Source organism: Saimiri boliviensis, chromosome 6, assembly GCF_048565385.1.
Source record: "Saimiri boliviensis isolate mSaiBol1 chromosome 6, mSaiBol1.pri, whole genome shotgun sequence".
Taxonomy (NCBI): Eukaryota; Metazoa; Chordata; class Mammalia; order Primates; family Cebidae; genus Saimiri; species Saimiri boliviensis.
The window spans coordinates 122,547,672-122,565,785 of record NC_133454.1 but is presented as its reverse complement, the minus strand read 5'-3'; the positions used below and the strand labels follow the sequence as shown (position 1 = coordinate 122,565,785).

General features: G+C 42.9%; 2 pseudogenes; one reads left to right on the top strand and one right to left on the bottom strand.

Annotated features, from left to right (window-relative positions):
* Nucleotides 1-7,330: 7,330 nt before the first annotated feature.
* Nucleotides 7,331-8,641, bottom strand: LOC101043356 (tubulin alpha-4A chain pseudogene; annotated as a pseudogene).
* An 8,522-nt stretch (nucleotides 8,642-17,163) lies between these two features.
* On the top strand, nucleotides 17,164-17,847 carry LOC101036570 (securin-like; annotated as a pseudogene).
* The last annotated feature ends 267 nt before the right edge of the window (nucleotides 17,848-18,114 follow it).

The following is an 18,114-nucleotide window of genomic DNA, read 5'->3' as shown; positions in this document are numbered from 1 at the left end:
GTGGCTGGGAGATAAACAGTGTCTTTCTGAACTGAAAGTCACAAGCCCTGGGACAGATGTGTGATAGGAAGGTGAATCGCATTTTTGCCTGTCCAGGATGTGGAGCTGGTGCAGCCCTCTACCTGCATTCACCATGACCTTCAATGCATTCACCATGACCTTCTCCTACCACCCCCATCAGGGCGGGGCTTGTGTTAGAGCAGGCAGGTAGCTAGACACGAGCAGACCAGGGGAGCCTCTGAGAAAAGGGGCGTCTGGAAAATCTCAGACCCCAGGAACCACCCGAAACCTGTATGGTAGAGATGAGCAGAGAGGAGAGGAGTCACCTATGCAGGAAGGGATGCCCAGTAAGGTGCCCAGTAATTATCTACTCCACAGTTAACCTGTCAGAATGTAGCTTGACGCATGCTGATAAGCGGAAAGAGGGAAAAGAGGAAATTCCTAAGAGATACACAGGCGCAATTGATATCCAACACCAGGCCCACACATGCACACCAACTAATAGTAAGGAAGGGTCCCACAAGCCTGGGGTGGGAACCAAGTGAGGAAACGGAAGAGACTTAAGGCAGAAGTGGGAAAACTAGACCCAAAAAAAAAGGTGGAGACATAAGACAGAGATGGGAACCTCAAAAAAAAAAATCTGACATCGTAAAAACCCAACACAGAACTCTCTGGGTGCTGCAGGCTCACCCCCCTCAGCAGCCTGCTCTGCCTTATATTTTCAGGTTGTATTGCATCTCTAAATAAATTCTCTGCTCTCTATTTTCCTTCCATAAATTCCCTTTTTTTAGCTAAACCAGTCGTTTGGCAGATTTCTTTCTCCAAGTAAGACTAAGAACCAAGGATTCGTGCACTTCCCGGTAACATTTGCACTCCTCATTGGGGTATCCGAGGGCAAGCTGGTGGTTCAGCTATGCCCAGCGTTGTTCCCCATTCCGAGGATGAGCAAAGTACTCGGGGCACCAGATAGTCCCCAGACCAGTCTATCGCCTGAGACCACAGAGAGCCCCTCCTAGTAGCAAAGATCCAGCACACACCCATCGGCTTCTGCTGCAGCTGGTTCTTACCCACAAGCGCCACCTTCTGGCCTGCGGGTTGAACTGCGCATCCCGGTACTAGTACTACACCTGCGGTCAGAAGTGCACTATGCTGGAGAAGGAGATAAGCTTCCCAAGACCTCTGAAGTTCCAGTCCTGCAGAAGGTAGTGAGTCTGCTCTAGGCCCAGTACATCGCTATTATAACCAGCATTTGAGAAAGCCACTGTACAAAGACCATCTGTTATATAACCAAGAGACTCATACAGAGTTTTGGCCCCCTGAAAGCCCCACAGTCAAAGCCAAACGACCATATACAGCATACATTGCAGTCAAACGCTCAGGCCTAGGGGTTGAGGGATGGAGGGAGATTTTTTTTAGGTCCCATCCAAAGGAAAGTAAATTGAAAAATAAGAAATCACGTCCTGGCTCCCTGCCCCGTCGGGTGTGGCTCAAGCTGGAAGCACGCAGGGCCAGAGACACCGCAAACACACGACCCAGAGCAGCTCAGAGGCAGTGAATGATAGTTCCTCAAGTCTGCAATTTTAAAAAATGGCCTCCAGTAAAACTACACTGCAAAACATGGGAAAGAAAGAGAATAGAAAGAGTTAAAAAGTTGAAGAGGCAGAGCCTGGAGAATTTGTGGTGCCCTGCATCACAGCTGCTCCAGTCATGGCTGAAAGGGGCCAATGTAGAGCTTAGGCTGTGCCTTCAGAGGGTGCAAGCCTCAAGCCTTGGCAGCTTTTCACGTGGTGTTCAGCCTGTAAATGCACAGAAGTCAAGAACTGGGGTTTGGAAACCTCTGGCTAGATTTCAGGGGATGTAGGGAAAAGCCTGGATGCCCAGGCAGAAGCTTGCTGCAGGGGCAGGGCTCTCATGCAGAACCCCTGCTCAGGCAGTGCAGAAGGGAAATGTGGGGTCAGAGCCCCCCACACAGGGTCCCTATTAGGGCACAGCCTAGTGGAGCTGTGAGAAGAGGGCCACTGTCCTCCAGACCCCGGAACAGTAGATCCACCTACAGGTTGCACCATGCACCTGGAAAAGCCACAGACACTCAATGCTGGTCCATGACAGCAGCCAGAAAAGAGGCTCTACCTTGTAAAGTCACAGAGGCAGAGCTACCCAAGACCACGGGAGCCCACCTCTTGCATTGGCATGACCCAGACCCGAGACATGGGGAAAGGACATCCTGTTGAATAAATGGTGCTGGGAATGGATAGCCATATGCAGAAGAATGAAACTGAACCAATACCTTTCACCATATACAAAAATTAATCAAGATGAATTAGAGACCCTAATGTAAGATCTAAAACTATAAAACTCCTAGAAGAAAACCTAAGAAAAACTCTTCTATACGTGGCCTAGGAAAATAATTTATGACCAACTCCTCAAAAGCAACTACAATAAAAACAAAAATAGACAAATTCGACTAAATTAAACAAAAAACTTCTGCACAGCAAAGGAAAAAATCAACAGAGTAAACAAGACAACCTACAGAGTTGGAAAAAAAATTGCAAATTATGCATTCGACCGAGGGTTAATATCCACAATCTAACCAATAGTCCCATTAAAAAGTGGACAAAGGATAAGAATAGATATTTTTCAGTAGAAGGCATACAAGTGACTGACAAACATATTAAAAATTCTCAACATCACTAATTGTCAGATATATTAGTTCCTTTTGCGTTTCTATAAAGGAATACCTGAGGTTGGGTAATTTATAAAGAAAAGAAGTTTATTTTGGGTCATAGTTCTGCCATCTATACAAGAATCATAGTGGCATCTCCTTCCACTGGTGAGGGACCCAAGAAGTCTACAATCACAGTGGAAGATGAAGGTAGGGAAAGCATGTCACATGGCAAGAGAGGGGACAAGAGAGAGGGGAGAAGGTTCTTTTTAGCACTCAGCTCTCACATGAACTAGTACAGTGAGAACTAACTCATTACTATAAAGACAGCACCAAGCCATTCATGGAGGATCCACCTCCACAACCCAAACGCTTCCTACCAGGACCCACCTTCAACAATGGGGATCACATTTCAGCATGAAATCTGGAGGGGATAACCATCCAAACTATATCATTCCGTCCCTGGCCCCACAAATCTCATGTCCTTCTGACATTGCAAAATACAATTTTTCTTTTCCAATAGTCCCCCAAAATCTTAACTCATTCCAACAACTCTAAATTCTAAAGTTCAAAGTCTCATCTGAGACTCTAGGCAAGTTCCTTATAGCCATGAGCCTATAAAATCAAAAAATAAGTTATTCCACAATACAATGGTGGTATAGGCATTGGATAAACACTTCCATTTCAAAAAGGAGAAATTTGCCAAAAGAAAGAGTTAACAGGCCCACACAAGTCTGAAACCAAGAAGAGAAGACATTAAGGCTTAAAGCTCCAAAATAATTATTGACTCCATGTTCCTCATCCTGGGCATACAGGTGCAAAGGGTAAGCTCCCAAGGGCTTGGGCAGCTCCACCCCTATGGTTTTGCTGGACGCACCCTCTGTGTCTGCTCTCATCAGTTGGAGTAGAAGGCCTGCAGCTTCAAGAGTGCACACTATTGGTGGCGCTACCATTCTGGAGTCTGGAGGGCAGCAGCACCTTTCCCACAGGTCCTGTAAGCAATGCCCCAGTAATGACTCTGTGTGAGGGCTCCAATCCCTCATTCTCCCTTGGCACTGCCCTCGTAGAGGTTTTCTGTGGGGACTCCACACCTGCAACAGGCTTCTGCCTGGGCACCCAGGCTTTGCCATACATCTGCAGACAACACCACGTGAACACTGCCAAGGTTTATGGCTTGAACCCTATGCAGCAGTAGCCTGAGCAGTATCTGAAGCTATGATAATCCCAAAATCAAAACTAGATAACAACAGGGCATAAAAATAAAACTTAGATCTTCCAGCATGGTTTCTCCAGGGCACTTGTGGTGTAAGACTCAGTTTCTCTCTCCATTTCTTGGCTTTCTTTCCATGATGTTGGCTACATGCTCATCAGAATTTCTCTTCACAATTACCTCTGCCAACATCCTCTGGAAATACGTGCTTTCAGGTACCAAAGCAGATGAAGACTGAGTCCTTAACCCAAAATTGCTGGCCCAATTTTTATAACATCTCATGAACTCTGATTTGGTCAATGCTCCTGAATGAACCAAACATTCTACCAGAGAAATGTAATTGGCATGAACCTCTGAGCCAGGCAACACTTCAGGAAGGCAACACTTCAGGAAACATATGACCATGAGTGGGGAAAAAGAGTCACTTCCCAGAAGGAAATTGAGATTGAGCCTCTAGAGGCCTGAATGGATGCGAAGCGGCCAAAGAAAATAAATATTCACCGCAGAATACATATGATCTGTGTCTTTGTGCCCATCTCTTGTCCAATTATATCTATCAATATAATATAAATACAGATCTTCTCAATTGCAAAGTGAAATTTAAATCAAATTATGTTGGAGAATGACCCAAATCACTGGCAAAGCCAAAGGGAACCTAATGTAGTTAAAAAGTAAGATTATATTAGCTGCATGAGGAAACATCAGAACTTTCAAGACAGTATTTTCAATACAAAGGATTAAGAGATGTCCTTTGGAAAATTGAAGAAGCCCTCTAATACTTTGAACAATTGACCTCTTTGTGAGCATGTTACAAAAGATAAACACTATGTAAGTTCCTAATCTTAAAAAATAAGTATATTTTCCTGTTTGATCACTAGAAGTAGCCCAACAGCAACAGAACTTTTGCCCACCACAAACATTTTTGTTACTCCCTAAGCCCAGATTTTAATCATGAATACTGCTCACCACAGAAGGAACTAGGGCTTATTGGAGGAAGTTTACATAAACTTTGGAAACAGAAAAAAAAGATCCAACATAAACTAAGTGGTTCCAGAAAGCAATAATGCTGTCAAAATTGAATGATTCTTAAAGGACCAAGAAGACAGTTTATAGAGGCTCCTTTTTGCAGTGTTGAAATAATTTACCTTCACATTCCCCTTGAAAACTGGCACAAGACGAGGAAGCCCTCTTTCACCACTTCTATTCTACATAATATTGGAAGTCCTAACCAGAGCAATCAAGCAAAAGAAAGAAATAAAGTCCATCCAAATAAGAAAAGAGAATGTTAAACTATCTCTGTTTGCAAACAACATGATTCTGTATCTAGAAAACCATAGTCTCGAACAAAAAGCTTCTTCACCTGATAAATGACTTCAGCAAAGTTGCAGGCTACAAAATCAATGTACAAAAATCACTACCATTCCTACACACCAACAACAGCCAAACTGAGGCCAAATCAGAAAGGCAATCCCATTCACAATTGCCACAAAAAGAATAAAATACCTAGGAATACGGCTAACCAGGGAGGCTGAGAATTACAAAATGCTGCTCAAAGAGATCAAAGAAGACACAAACAAATGGCAAAAATCCCCTGCTCACAGATACAAAGAATTCATATTATTAAAATGACTGTACTGCCCAAAGCAATTTATAGATTCAATGCTATTCCTATCAAACTACCAATGACATTCTTCACAGAAGTAGAAAAAACTATTTTTAAATTCATATTGAACTGAAAAAGAGCCTGAATAATGAAGGTAATTCTACACAAAAGGAACAAAGCCAGAGGCATCATGTTATCTGACTTTAAACTATACTACAAGGCTACCGTAACCAAAATAGCATGGTACTGGTACAAAAATAGGTAGATCATTGGAACAAAATAGAGAGCCCACAAATAAGGCCACACATCTATGAGCATCTGATCTTCAACAAAGTTGACAAAAACAAGCAATGGGAAAAAAAAATTCCATATTCAGTAAATGGTGCTGGGATAACTGGCTAGCCATGTGCTGAAGACTGAACCTGAATCCCTTCATTTCACCCTACACAAAAATCAACTCAAAATGGATTAAAGACTTAAATGTAAAATGTAAAACTATAAAAACCCTGGAAGACAACCTAGGCAATACAATCCTGGACATAGGAACTGGCAAAGATTTCATGACAAAGACAACAAAATCAATCAGGACAAAAGCAAAAATTGACAAGTGGGATCTAATTAAACTAAAGATCTCCTGCACAGCAAATGAAACTGTCAACAGAGTAAAGAGACAGCCTACAGAGTGGGAGAAAAATTTTGCAAACTATGCATCTGACAAAGGTCTAATATCCATCATCTATAAGGATCTTAAACAAATTTATAAGAGAAGAACAAACAACCCCACTAAAAAGTGAACAAAGAACATGACCAGACACTTCTCAAAAGTACAGCCAAGAAGCATATGAAAAAAACTCAGTATCCCTGATCATTAGAGAAATGCAAATCAAAACCACAATGAGATACCATCTCACGCTAGTCAAAATGGCTATTACCAAAAAGCCAAAAAATAATAGATGCTGGCAAGACTGAGGAGAAAACACTTCTACATTGTTGGTTTTTGTTGGCAATGTTCCACATTTCACATGTACACGAATGTTTACTGCAGCAGTATTCACAATATCAAACGTGGAATCAACCTAAATGCCCATTAATAACAGATTAGATAAAGAAAATGTGGTACATATACACCACAGAATACTAGGTACCCATAAAAAAAAAAGAACAAGATCATGTCTTTTGCAGGAATGTAGATGGAGCCAAAGGCTGTTAGCCTTAGCAAGCTTCTACAGGAACAGAAAACCAAATACTACATTTTCTCACTTATAAGTGGGAGCTAAATGATAACAACTTATGAACACAAAGAAGGAAACAACAGACATTGGGGTCTACTTGAGGGTGGGGGTGGAGGGAGGGAGGGGAGCAGAAAGGATAATTAGTTATTGGGTACTGGCTTTAATACCAGGGTGATGAAATAATATGTTCAACAAACCGTTATGACATGTGTTTACCTATGTAACAAACTTTCACATGTACCCCCAAACCTAAAAGTTAAAAAATAAATAAATACATAATTAATTTAAAATGAATAAATTAAAAAAGAAAGAACTCTGTTTCAAGGAGAAGCATAAGGAGGGAAGGGATGGAAAGAATAAAGGGGAAGAATGGTTAATTGAAAAAGATGAGTACGTGAAATTCCAGTAACTCATAATAACATTCAAAAGAGAAAATTAATGCAAAGTATGCAAAAAGGGAGTTACAAATACCAAAATTAAAGGTGAATTATTAATTTTTGTTGATTTAAAACAAATAGATTTTTTTCCTTCGAACTTTTATTTTATTTTCTTAACCATGCAAGGAGACTGCTTATTTCTAAAGTTTTGCAATAAACATAGTGAATAGGCTCCAGGAAGCTGTTCTAGTCTCCCTTATCCTCGTCCTCATATAAGTTGATGCCTACTTTCCCATAATCCTTCTCCGGGGCACCCATATCCTACGGGGCATGAGAGAACTCTCTCTCCTCCATGCCCTTGTCCACATACCAGTACACAAATGCCCTCTTGGCATACACAGGTCAAACTTGTGGCCCAGGCAGTCTCAGGCCTCAGAGATGGTGGTCGTGTTGCTCAGCATGCACACGGTATGCTGCACCTTGGCCAGGTCACCACCAGGCACCACAGTGGGCTGCTGGTAGTTGACACTAACCTTGAAGCCCCTGGGGAACATTTCGTCTTGATGGTGGCAATGGCAGTGTGAACATCCTTGGGCATCACATCTCCATGGTACAGCAGGCAGCAGCCCGTGTACTTGCCATGCTGGGGGTCACACTTCACCATCTGGTTGGTAAGCTCGAAGCAGGCATTGGTGATCTTGGCCGCCGACAGCCGTTCGTGGTATAGCTTCTCTACAGAGATGATGAGTGAATAGGTAGCCAGGGAAGTGGATGCAAGGGTAGGGTGCGAGGTTGGTCTGGAACTTCATCAGGTTCACACTGAGAGACCCATCAAAATGCAGAGAAGATGTGATGGAAGAGATGATTTGGCCAATGAGGCAGTTGAAGTTGGTTAAGGTCGGGCGCTCTATGCCCAGGTTGCAGCAGATGTCACAGATGGCTTCACTGCCCACCATGAAGGCATAGACTGAATGCTCCAGGGTGGTATGGATGGTCAGGATGAAATTGCAGGACTGTCTACAATTGTAGACAGCTGGGGAGCTGAGTAGATAGAGAATTGCAGCTTGGATTTCTTGCCATAGTCAACAAAGAGCCACTCCATTTGGAGTGAGTTGAAGCCAGAGCCAGTGTCCCCAACAAAGCTGTGGAACACCAGGAAGCCCTGAAGTTCTGTGCAGTGGTCAGAAGCTTGCAGATCTGCTCTAGCACTGGGTCAATAATCCCCTGGCCAATGGCATGGCGACCACAGGCATAGCTGTTGCAGCATCCTCTTTCCCAGTAATGAGCTGTTCTGGGTGGAAGAGCTGTCAATCTGGGGCATCAGATCTCATCAATGACCACAGGCTCCAGATCCACAAAAATCTGGTGGGGGCACATGTGTTCTAGCACCAGTTTCACAGAAGAAGGTGGTGAAGAAGTCACCCTCTCCACATGACCTTGTCACTGGGCATCTGTCCATCAAGCTGAGTCCCATGTTTCAGGCTGTACAGCTCCCAGCCAGGCGCTGCCCATCTAGACACCTGCCTGCCGCACATGAACTGAAACCCATTCACACATGGTGAGTCCGGGCAGTGTATCTAACAGAGTCATAGTGACAGGTGTCAGTGAGAACTGAATTTTTAAGTTCAAGGAGTATATGTGCAAGTTTGTTACATGAGTAAATTGCATGTTGCAGGGGTTTGGTGTACACACAATTTTGTCACCCAAGTAATCAGCATAAAACCCCATAAATAGTTTTTTAATCCTCATCTTCCTCCCACTCTCCATCTTCAAGTAGGCCCCAGAATTGATTATTCCCTTCTTTGTGTCCATATGTACTCAGTGTGCAGCTCCCACTTATAAGTGAGAACATAAACAGTATTTGGTTTTCCATTCCTGTGTTAATTTGCTTAGGACAATGCCCTACAGCCCATCCACGTTGCTACAAAAACATTATTTCATTCTTTTTTATGGCTGTATAGTATTCCATGGTGTGTATGTACCATATTTTCTTTATCCAGTCTACCACTGATGGCATCTAGGTTGATTCCACATCTTTGCTACTGTGAACAGTGCTGTGATAAACATGCACATGCATGTGTCTTTATGATAAAAAGATTTATATTCCTTTGCGTACATATCCAGTAACGGGATTACAGGGCCAAATGGTAACATCTTTTAAGCTCTTTGAGAAATCTCTAGACTGCTTTCTACAGTGGCCAAACTGACTTACATTCCCACCAGCAGTGTATAAGTAGTCCCTTTTCTCTTCAACCTCACCAACATCTGCTATTGTCTGACTTTTTAATAACAACCATTCTGGCTGGTGTGAAATGGCCTCTCATCACAGTTTTGATTTACATTTCCCTGATGATTAGTGATATTGAGCATTTTTTCATATTTTTTGGTCATCTATATGCCTTCTTTTGAGACGTATCTATTCATGTCCTTCGTCCATTTTTAAATGGGGAGTTTTTTGTTTTCTGCTTGTTAATTTAAGTTCCTTATAGCTTTTGGATGTTAGACCTCTGTCAGATGCGTGGTTTACAAACATTTTCTCCCATTCTGAAGGTTGTCTGTTTGCTCTCTTGATGATGTCTTCTGTGCAGAAGGTCTTTTGTTTAATTAGAACACACTTGTCAATTTTTGGTTTTGCTGCAGTTTTGGAGTTTTCATTATGAAGTCTTTGCCAGAGCCAATGTACAGAATTGTATTCCTAGGTTCCCTTCTACAGTTTTTATAGTTTTAGGATCCATTCTTAAGTTTTAACTTATCCTGAGTTGATTTTTGTGTATGATGAAAGGGAGGGGCCCAGTTTCAATCTTCTGCATATGGCAAGCCAGTTATCCCAGCACCATTTATTGACTAGGGAGCCCTTTCCTGTTTGCTTGTTTTTGTTAACTTTGTCAAAGATTAGGTGGTTGGAGGTGCGTGGCTTTACTTCTGGGTTCTTGCCCTGTTCCATTGGTCTTTGTATCTGTTTTCGTACCAGTACTATGCTTTTTTGGTTACTGTAGCCTTGTAGTATAGCTTGAAGTTGGGTAGTGTGATGCCTCCAGCTTTGTTCTTTTTGCTTAGGATTCCTCTGGCTATTCAAGCTCTTTTTATTCCAAATGAATTTCCAAATGATTTTTTCTAATTCTGTGAAAAAATGTCCAAAACTGCTTTGAACAGGGTGGTCACTTTAACAATATTGATTCTTCCTAGCCATGAGCATGGAATAGTTTTCCCATTTTGTTTGTGTAATCTCTGATTTCTTTGAGCAGTGTTTTGTAATTCTGGTTGTAGAGATGTTTCACCTCCCTGGTTAGCTATATTCCTAGGTTTTTTGTTTGTTTGTTTGTTTGTTTGAGACAAGAGTTTGGCTCTTGTTGCCCAGGCTGGAGTGCAGTGGCAAGATCTCAGCTCACTGCAACCTCTGCCTCCCAGGTTCAAGTGATTCTCCTGCCTCAGCCTCATGGAGAAGGTGGTATTACAGACACCCGCCACTACACCTGGCTAATTTTTTGTATTTTTAGTAGAGACGGGGTTTCACCATGTTGATCAGGCTGGTCTCAAACTCCTGACCTCGTGATCCACTGGCCTCAGCCTCCCAAAGTACTGGGATTACATACATGAGCCACCACACCTGGCCAGCATTTTATTTATTTATTTTTTTTTTAAATGAGATCTATTATAAATGAGATTGTGTTCTTGATTTGGCTCTCAGCTTGGCTATTGGTGTATAAAAGTGCTACTGATTTTTTGTTCACTGATGTTTGTATCCTGAAACTTTGCTGGAGTTGTTTATTAGATCTAGGAGCCTTTGGGCAGAGACTATGGGGTCTTCTAGGTGTACAATTACATCATCTGTGAAGAGAGATCATTTGACTTCCTCTCTTCCTATGTGGATGCCCTTTCTTTCTTTCTCTTGCCTGATTGCCCTGGCCAGGAATTCTACACCATGTTGAATAAGAGCGGTGAGAGTGGGCACCCTTGTCTTGTTCCTTTTGTGGTTCTCAAGAGGAATGCTTCCAACTTTTGTCCATTCTGTATGATACTGGCTGTGGGCTTTTCAGTGGTGGCTCTTATTATTTTGAGGGGTGTTTAGTTTTTGAAGTTTAGTTTTTTTTGGATTTTTAACATGAAGTGACGTTGAACTATATCAAAGGCCTCTTCTGCATCTATTGAGATAATCATGCAGTTTTTGGTTTTAGTTCTGTTTATATGATGAGTCACATTTATTGATTTGCATACGTCGAAGCAACCTTGCATTCCAGGAATAAAGTCTACTTAATCATGATGGATTAGCTTTTTGATGTGTTGCTGGATTTGGTTTGTTAGTGTTTTTCTAATAATTTTTGCATCTGTGTTCATCAGGGATATTGGCCTGAAATTTTCTTTTCCTATGTGCTAGATTTTGGTATCAGAATTATGCTGGCCTCATAGAATGAGTTAAAAACATGTCCCTCCTCCTTGATTTTTTTGGAATAGTTTCAGTAGGAATGGTACCAGCTCTACTTTATCCATCTGGTAGAATTCAACTGTGAATTCATCTGGTCTAGGGTTTTTGTCTGGGTGGTAGGAATTTTTATTATTGATTCCATTTCAGAACTTGTTATTGGTCTTCTCAAGGTTTTCATCTCTTCCTGGTTCAATTTGGAGAGGTTGTATGATTTCAGGCATTTATCCATTTCTTCTAGGTTTTCTAATCATATGCACTGAGGTGTTTACAATAGTCTCTGAGGGTTTTTGTATTTCTCTGGGGCCAGTGGTAATGCTCCTTTGCCATTTCTGATTCTGTTTTTGGGGATTTTCTCTTTTTTATTAGTCTGGTTAGTCTATCAATCTTATTTATTTTTTAAAAAAACTAACTTTTGGTTTCAATTATCTTATGTGTGGTTTTTCTCATCTCCATTTCATTCACTTCCACTCTGATTTTGGTTATTTTTTTTTCTTAAATAGAAAAATATTTATATACTTGGACTTTTTGTTTCTTCTAGTAAATATATGTCTGTCTGTAAGTAATTAATATGCAATGAATTCCATTTATGTATGTAAAAAAGGGTATAAGCCAAATGGCCTGGAAAGAGTAGGAGGTATACGAAAACAGGAGGGACTAATCAGCATCAGTTGTAAATCAAGTAATTCATCCAACAGCGAACCAGCATAGGTGGTCAAACAAATGGCCAAGTGCAAGGGGTAGGTGTCAACAGTACATGGCAAAGTGATTCATCAGTTAAGTAAAACAAGAATAGAACTGACTACCAGACTTCATCATGCATCTCCTAGTAGATGAAACTTCCAGATGGCACTCCTAAATATAATAAGATATTGGTGGGGGAGACCTCATAAGTGCCAAGGCAGGAGTCAGAAGCCTCAGCCTATTCCCATGTAAACAATGAAGAAGAAAATAACTAGACATATAACTATAGTAGTTATTCATAGGTGACCTTAGTTACTCACATTTGATCTTAGTTATTCATAGGTGATCTCAGTTCTTTTACTAATGCCTTTCAGGTTTCGTGTGAACAGTGGGGTGACATTGTGAAAGCAATGACCCTAAGGCAAGACACTTTAAGCCCTCTGTCACGCCCAGGTAAGGCCAAGATGTCTCCTTCCTCAGTTAAGAGAAATCTCCACTCCTCCAAGCTCTTGTGGTAGGCCCGACGGCTGTCAGGGAAGCCCACAGACAGCTGGGGGCTTAACTGTCTCTATGTGGTGCTGTGCTTCAGCGGTTACGTTCCATATCCACTCTCATGTTCTGCTTCTGCACCTGGTTCCTTTTTCTTAGAAGAGATAATCAGTAAAAGTAATATAAATCTTAATGTCTTTTTTCTTTCTTGACAAGTATGGAAAAGTGCTGATCCAGTATGCTCCTTACCTCATCTTGGCTACTAGAAAGTCTTGGCCCCCTACCTAAATGACACGTGATGTACTTGACCCTATCACTGACCATCAATGCCATGCCCTACCTACCCTTCCCCCAGCTTTGCACTCAATAAAAGTCAGAGTGTGTGGACACTCAGGGCCACTGCCGGACTCCACGCTTTGGTGGGCAGTGGACCCCTGGGCCCAAACTCTCTTTTCTCCATCTCTGTGTCTTGTGTCTTTTATTTCCACAGTTTCTTGTCTCTACACCAGCAGAGAGGAGCTCAAAGGACCCTGTAGGGCTGGACCCTACAAAGATGCTAATAAGGCTAACAAAAGTTTTTAATAAATGCTAACAGACCAATTTTTCATAATCATAATGATAGGACACTAGCTATAGGGGATTCTAAAAGTACATCCCTGGGCCAGGCTATAAAACCCAAAAATCTGGTTGATATAACAAGTTAACAAACAAGGAAGCAAAGCCTAATGACCAACGGCTTGGGTCTGAATCCCCTCAGAAATCCCCTGCCCTAACAAAAGCCAAAATTATTTAACTCAGATTATTTCACCTCAGCTGGTTTAAGGATTTGTGGCAGAAACTGCCAGTTAATTTCCAATATCCATTTTCCCATTCTTCTATAATAGATATTTGGCCACTGAGAAAGAAGCCTACATCTCACAGCCTTTCTTATAGGAAAGTGTAGCCATATGACCCCTCAGCAAGTAGTGTTTTCTGGACAGTGGGATGTGAGCAGAAGTAATGTGCACCACCTCCCTCCTCCTCCCCTTTTTAACCCAGCCAGCCTGTCTTTAGGGGGTAGGAAGCAGTGTCAGGGGTACTAAGTTCTTAACCATAGTGTTTTATGTGTTATATGTCCATTTGATCCAGCTTGCTCTTCTGTCATCCCTAGGTGATTGCCCTCACATCATCATGGTTCAAAATAATCGCTGCCCTCGCTCCAAAATGATTCCTGGAAGGGAATGGATGCCAAGGCAGTCAATGGCTTCAGATCCCAAACTCTGAACACTATATTCTACTGCCCTCTAGTGGAATGTTCCGGTGCTTGACACTATCATTGCATAACTACACTGGCAAGAATGAAAACTGTACGTGAAAAGGGCCACCAAGGCATGGATCGGTGTGCAACAAGAACAATATTGGGCACATAAAAGGGTATCTGCAGAGCCTAGAAGAGAATTCCTAATCATTCCCTCCACCACCTGGCTCAGGACTCCTGCCAATTCTTTGGTGAAAATAACTGAAAGTCGGTATCAGAACTGAGTACAGAAAACCCATGGTTGCTAGCCTAAATTTCTGTCTCTGCCATTTGCATTGTAAACGTATTGACTGAACACCCACAAAGTGCCAGGCACAGCTCTGTCTCTATGATCGAGACAAACAAGGTCCCTGCTCTCAAAGGTGTGCATTCTATTGGGGAGAGGAGGGTAAGGATATGCAAACAAAAAGACAATAACAGAAATGAACCAACAGGCATGGTGACTCACACCTGTAATCCCAGCACTTTGAGAAGCAGAAGTGGGCAGATCACTTGAGGCCAGGAGTTGGAGGCCAGCCGGGCCAACATGACAAAACCTCATCTCTATTAAAAATACAAAAATTATCCAGGTGTGGTGGCCTGTGCCTGTAATCCCAGCTATGGCAAGAGGCTGAGGCAGGAGAATCATTTGAACTCAGGAGGTGGAAAGCTGCAGTGAGCCAAGATTGTGCCACTGCATTCCAGCCTGGGTAACAGAATGAGACTCTGTCTCAAAAAAAAAAAAAAAAAATCAACACGAGTGGTATCAGATAAAGCTAAACGGAGAGCCAGATTGTGAAGACTATTAAATGCTTTGGAGAGTTTTAACATAGAGGTAACATGCTTAAGATTCAGGTTTCTAAAACATCACTGGGCTTCTAGGTGGAAGACGGATTGTGGAAGACAGGGAAGGAGGAGGGAGACCAGAGGAGTGGCAATGGTAGCTTGAATTAGAAAGGAAGCAGCAGAGAACGGGGCATGAAAAGACTGGTTTCCATCACAGAAGTAAAGCCAATCGGCCTTAGTCTGTTCAGGCTGCTATCATAAAAATGCCATATACAGGGTGGCCAATACAAATCAGAAATTGATTTCACACAGTTCTGGAAGCTGGAAATCTGAGATAGGTGCCTGCTTGGTCAGGCTCTGGTACAAGCCTTTTTCCAGGTTGAAGACTGCTATCTTCTCATTGTCTCCTCGCACGGCAGAGGCTGGAGGGCTCTCTGTGGGTCTAGTTCAAGGGCATTAATCCTATTCATGAGGCCTCTACTCTGAAGATCTAATTATCTTCCAAAGGCCCCACCTTCTAATACTGTGCTATTGGGGGTTAGGATTTCAACATAAGAATTTGTAGGGGATGCAAACATTCGGTCCATTGCAGGGGAGTTAAGGAAAAGGAAAAATTCCAGGATTTGTATGCAGTTCTTATTTCAGACCAGGAGTTCCATCATTCTCAATATATCCTCTTTTTTTGCTTCACAAAATGCCAATTTAAAGAACCGTCTAGACCAGGCGTCCCCAAACTACGGCCCGCGGGCCACATGCGGCCCCCTGAGGCTATTTTTCCGGCCCCCCGCCGCACTTCAGGAAGGGGCACCTCTTTCATTGGTGGTCAGTGAGAGGAGCACAGTCTGTGGCGGCCCTCCAACAGTCTGAGGGACAGTGAACTGGCCCCCTGTGTAAAAAGTTTGGGGATGCCTGGTCTAGGTGACTGGTCTGGATGGATCCCACCTAACACTGAAATGATTCTTTTTTTTCTTTTTTTTTTTTTTCGAGATGGAGTTTCGCTCTCGTTACCCAGGCTGAAGGGCAATGGGTCGATTTCTGCTCACTGCAACCTCCACCTCCTGGGTTCAGGCAATTCTCCTGCCTCAGCCTCCTGAGTAGCTGGGATTACAGGCATGCGCCACCATGCCCAGCTAATTTTTTGTATTTTTAGTAGAAATGGGGTTTCACTATGTTGACCAGGATGGTCTCGATCTCTTGACCTCATGATCCACCTGCCTCAGCCTCCCAAAATGCTGGGATTACAGGCGTGAGCCACCACGCCCGGGCTGAAATGATTCTTGGTTTAAAAAACCATTGGTTTTGCCCATTCCTGAATCAAGAATCATTTCAAGAGGTAAGAAGCCTTCTTCTAGGGATGGCGTATAGCAGCTGTGCAAGCTGCTCATTGAGCTTCTGCGGTCCCTATCCTGGAGCAGAGTAAAATAAGCCAGCTCCCAGTGGCCCAGCATCCTCCAGGCATGCAGGGTCTGTCAGTCCTCATCCCAAAAGCCCACTGCCCAAGAGGCTTTAGAGACACCTTGGAATAAGCCCTCTCTACAGGAGTCCTAAGGACATCCCCTCTTTCCAGCCCCAGGCAACAGCTCAGTATTTTGTCATAGGAACGCTTGCTAAAGGAAAAACCTTTTCAGTCTCCAGGTCCTTAACCCACACCTGAGGGCAAAGAAGGGTACAGGTGAAATGGCTGACCCAGTTTTAGCCACAGGAGGTAAATGCCAATTTAACCAATACCTCCTGTGGCTAAAACTGGGATAGTCTTTAACTCATCAGGCAAACCCTAGAGGCAAAAGTTTTTAAAAACATAAAAGCTGGCCAGGCGCAGTGGCTCACCACACTTGGAATCCCAGCACTTTGGGAGGCCAAGGCGGGTGGATCACGAGGTCAAGAGATTGAGACCATCCTGGCCAACATGGTGAAACCCTGTCTCTACTAAAAAATACAAAAATTAGGTGGCGCGCGCCTGTAGTCCCAGCTACTAGGGAGGCTGAGGCAGGAGAATTGCTTGAACCTGGGAGACGGAGGTTGCAGTGAGCCAAGACTGCGCCACTGCATTCCAGCCTGGCGCCTGGCGACAGAGCAAGACTCTTGTCACACACACACACAAAAAAAATTAAAGCTGAAGGAGCAACTTCAAATACTTTCTTTATTTGATAAACAAAAGTAGTTTTTCTAACTACTTAGAAATGTAATGTCCCAAATTCTATTCTTTTCAGTTTATTCAGGGGTATGGTTATGGGTTGGATTGTGGCACCAAAAAAGATATATTGAAGTTCTCAGACTGTGACCATGTTTGGAAATAGGGTTGTTACAGATGTGATTAGTTAGGATGAGGTCCTACTGGAGCAGAGGGGGCCCCTAACCCCGTATGACTGGTGTCCGTACAAGAAGACACAGACACACAAGGATAACACCATGTGGACACGGAACATGGCAGTGATGTACCCACAAGCCAATGAATACCTGGGGCTACCAGAAGCAAAGAGAGAGGCATGGAACAGATTCTCCCTCGGAACCCTTAGAAGGAACCCAGGAAAACCAGGTAACCATGAAGCTCCTGCAGAAAGGCTGAAGCTGGGATCTGGACCTTCAATCAAAGCCTTAGATGGGAGATCTCAAGTTTCAACACCACGTTCTGGAAAAATGTCCAATGCTTTACCAGCCTTACCTAAAGCTACCAAAAAGGCTTTTGTAACTGTCAACAGGGGTACAGAAAAGTGAGTAAAGACGAACAGACTCCTCAAACTAAAATTGCCAAATTTATCTGCCAAAAAGATGACCAAGAAGGCTGTTCAAGCAAAAGTTTTGTTACTGCCTCAGATAATGCCTATCCAGAAATAGAACAAGTCTTTCACTTCAATTCTAGATTTTGAGACTTGTAACCTACCTGAAGAGCACCAGATAGCAGGCCTCTCCTTGAGTGGAGCGCCTCTCATGATCTTTGATTAGGAGAGAGAGCTTGAAAAGCTGCTTCAGCTGGGCCCCCCTTCGCCTGTGAAGATGCCCTCTCCACCATGGGAATGCAATCTGTCGAAGTCTTCTTCAACCCTTCTGTTGACCCTGGGTGATGAATTGCCACCTGTTTGCTATGACATAAACATTTACATTTCTTAATGAGTTTGTGTGTATTTGTATTAATAAAGCATTCTTTAACAGGAAAAAAAAAACTCACCCTGCTAACACCTTAATTTTGAACTTCCAGCCTCCAGAACTGTGAGACAATAAATTTCTGTTGTTTTAAATCACACAGTTTGGTGTACCATGTTACAGCAGCCCTAAGAAACTAACATAAAGTCAGCCATGTGGAGAAGCTGGGCGCTGACACACAGTTGCAGGTCTCTCATAAAATCCGCTCTCCTGCCAGGAACCTGGGCACATCTA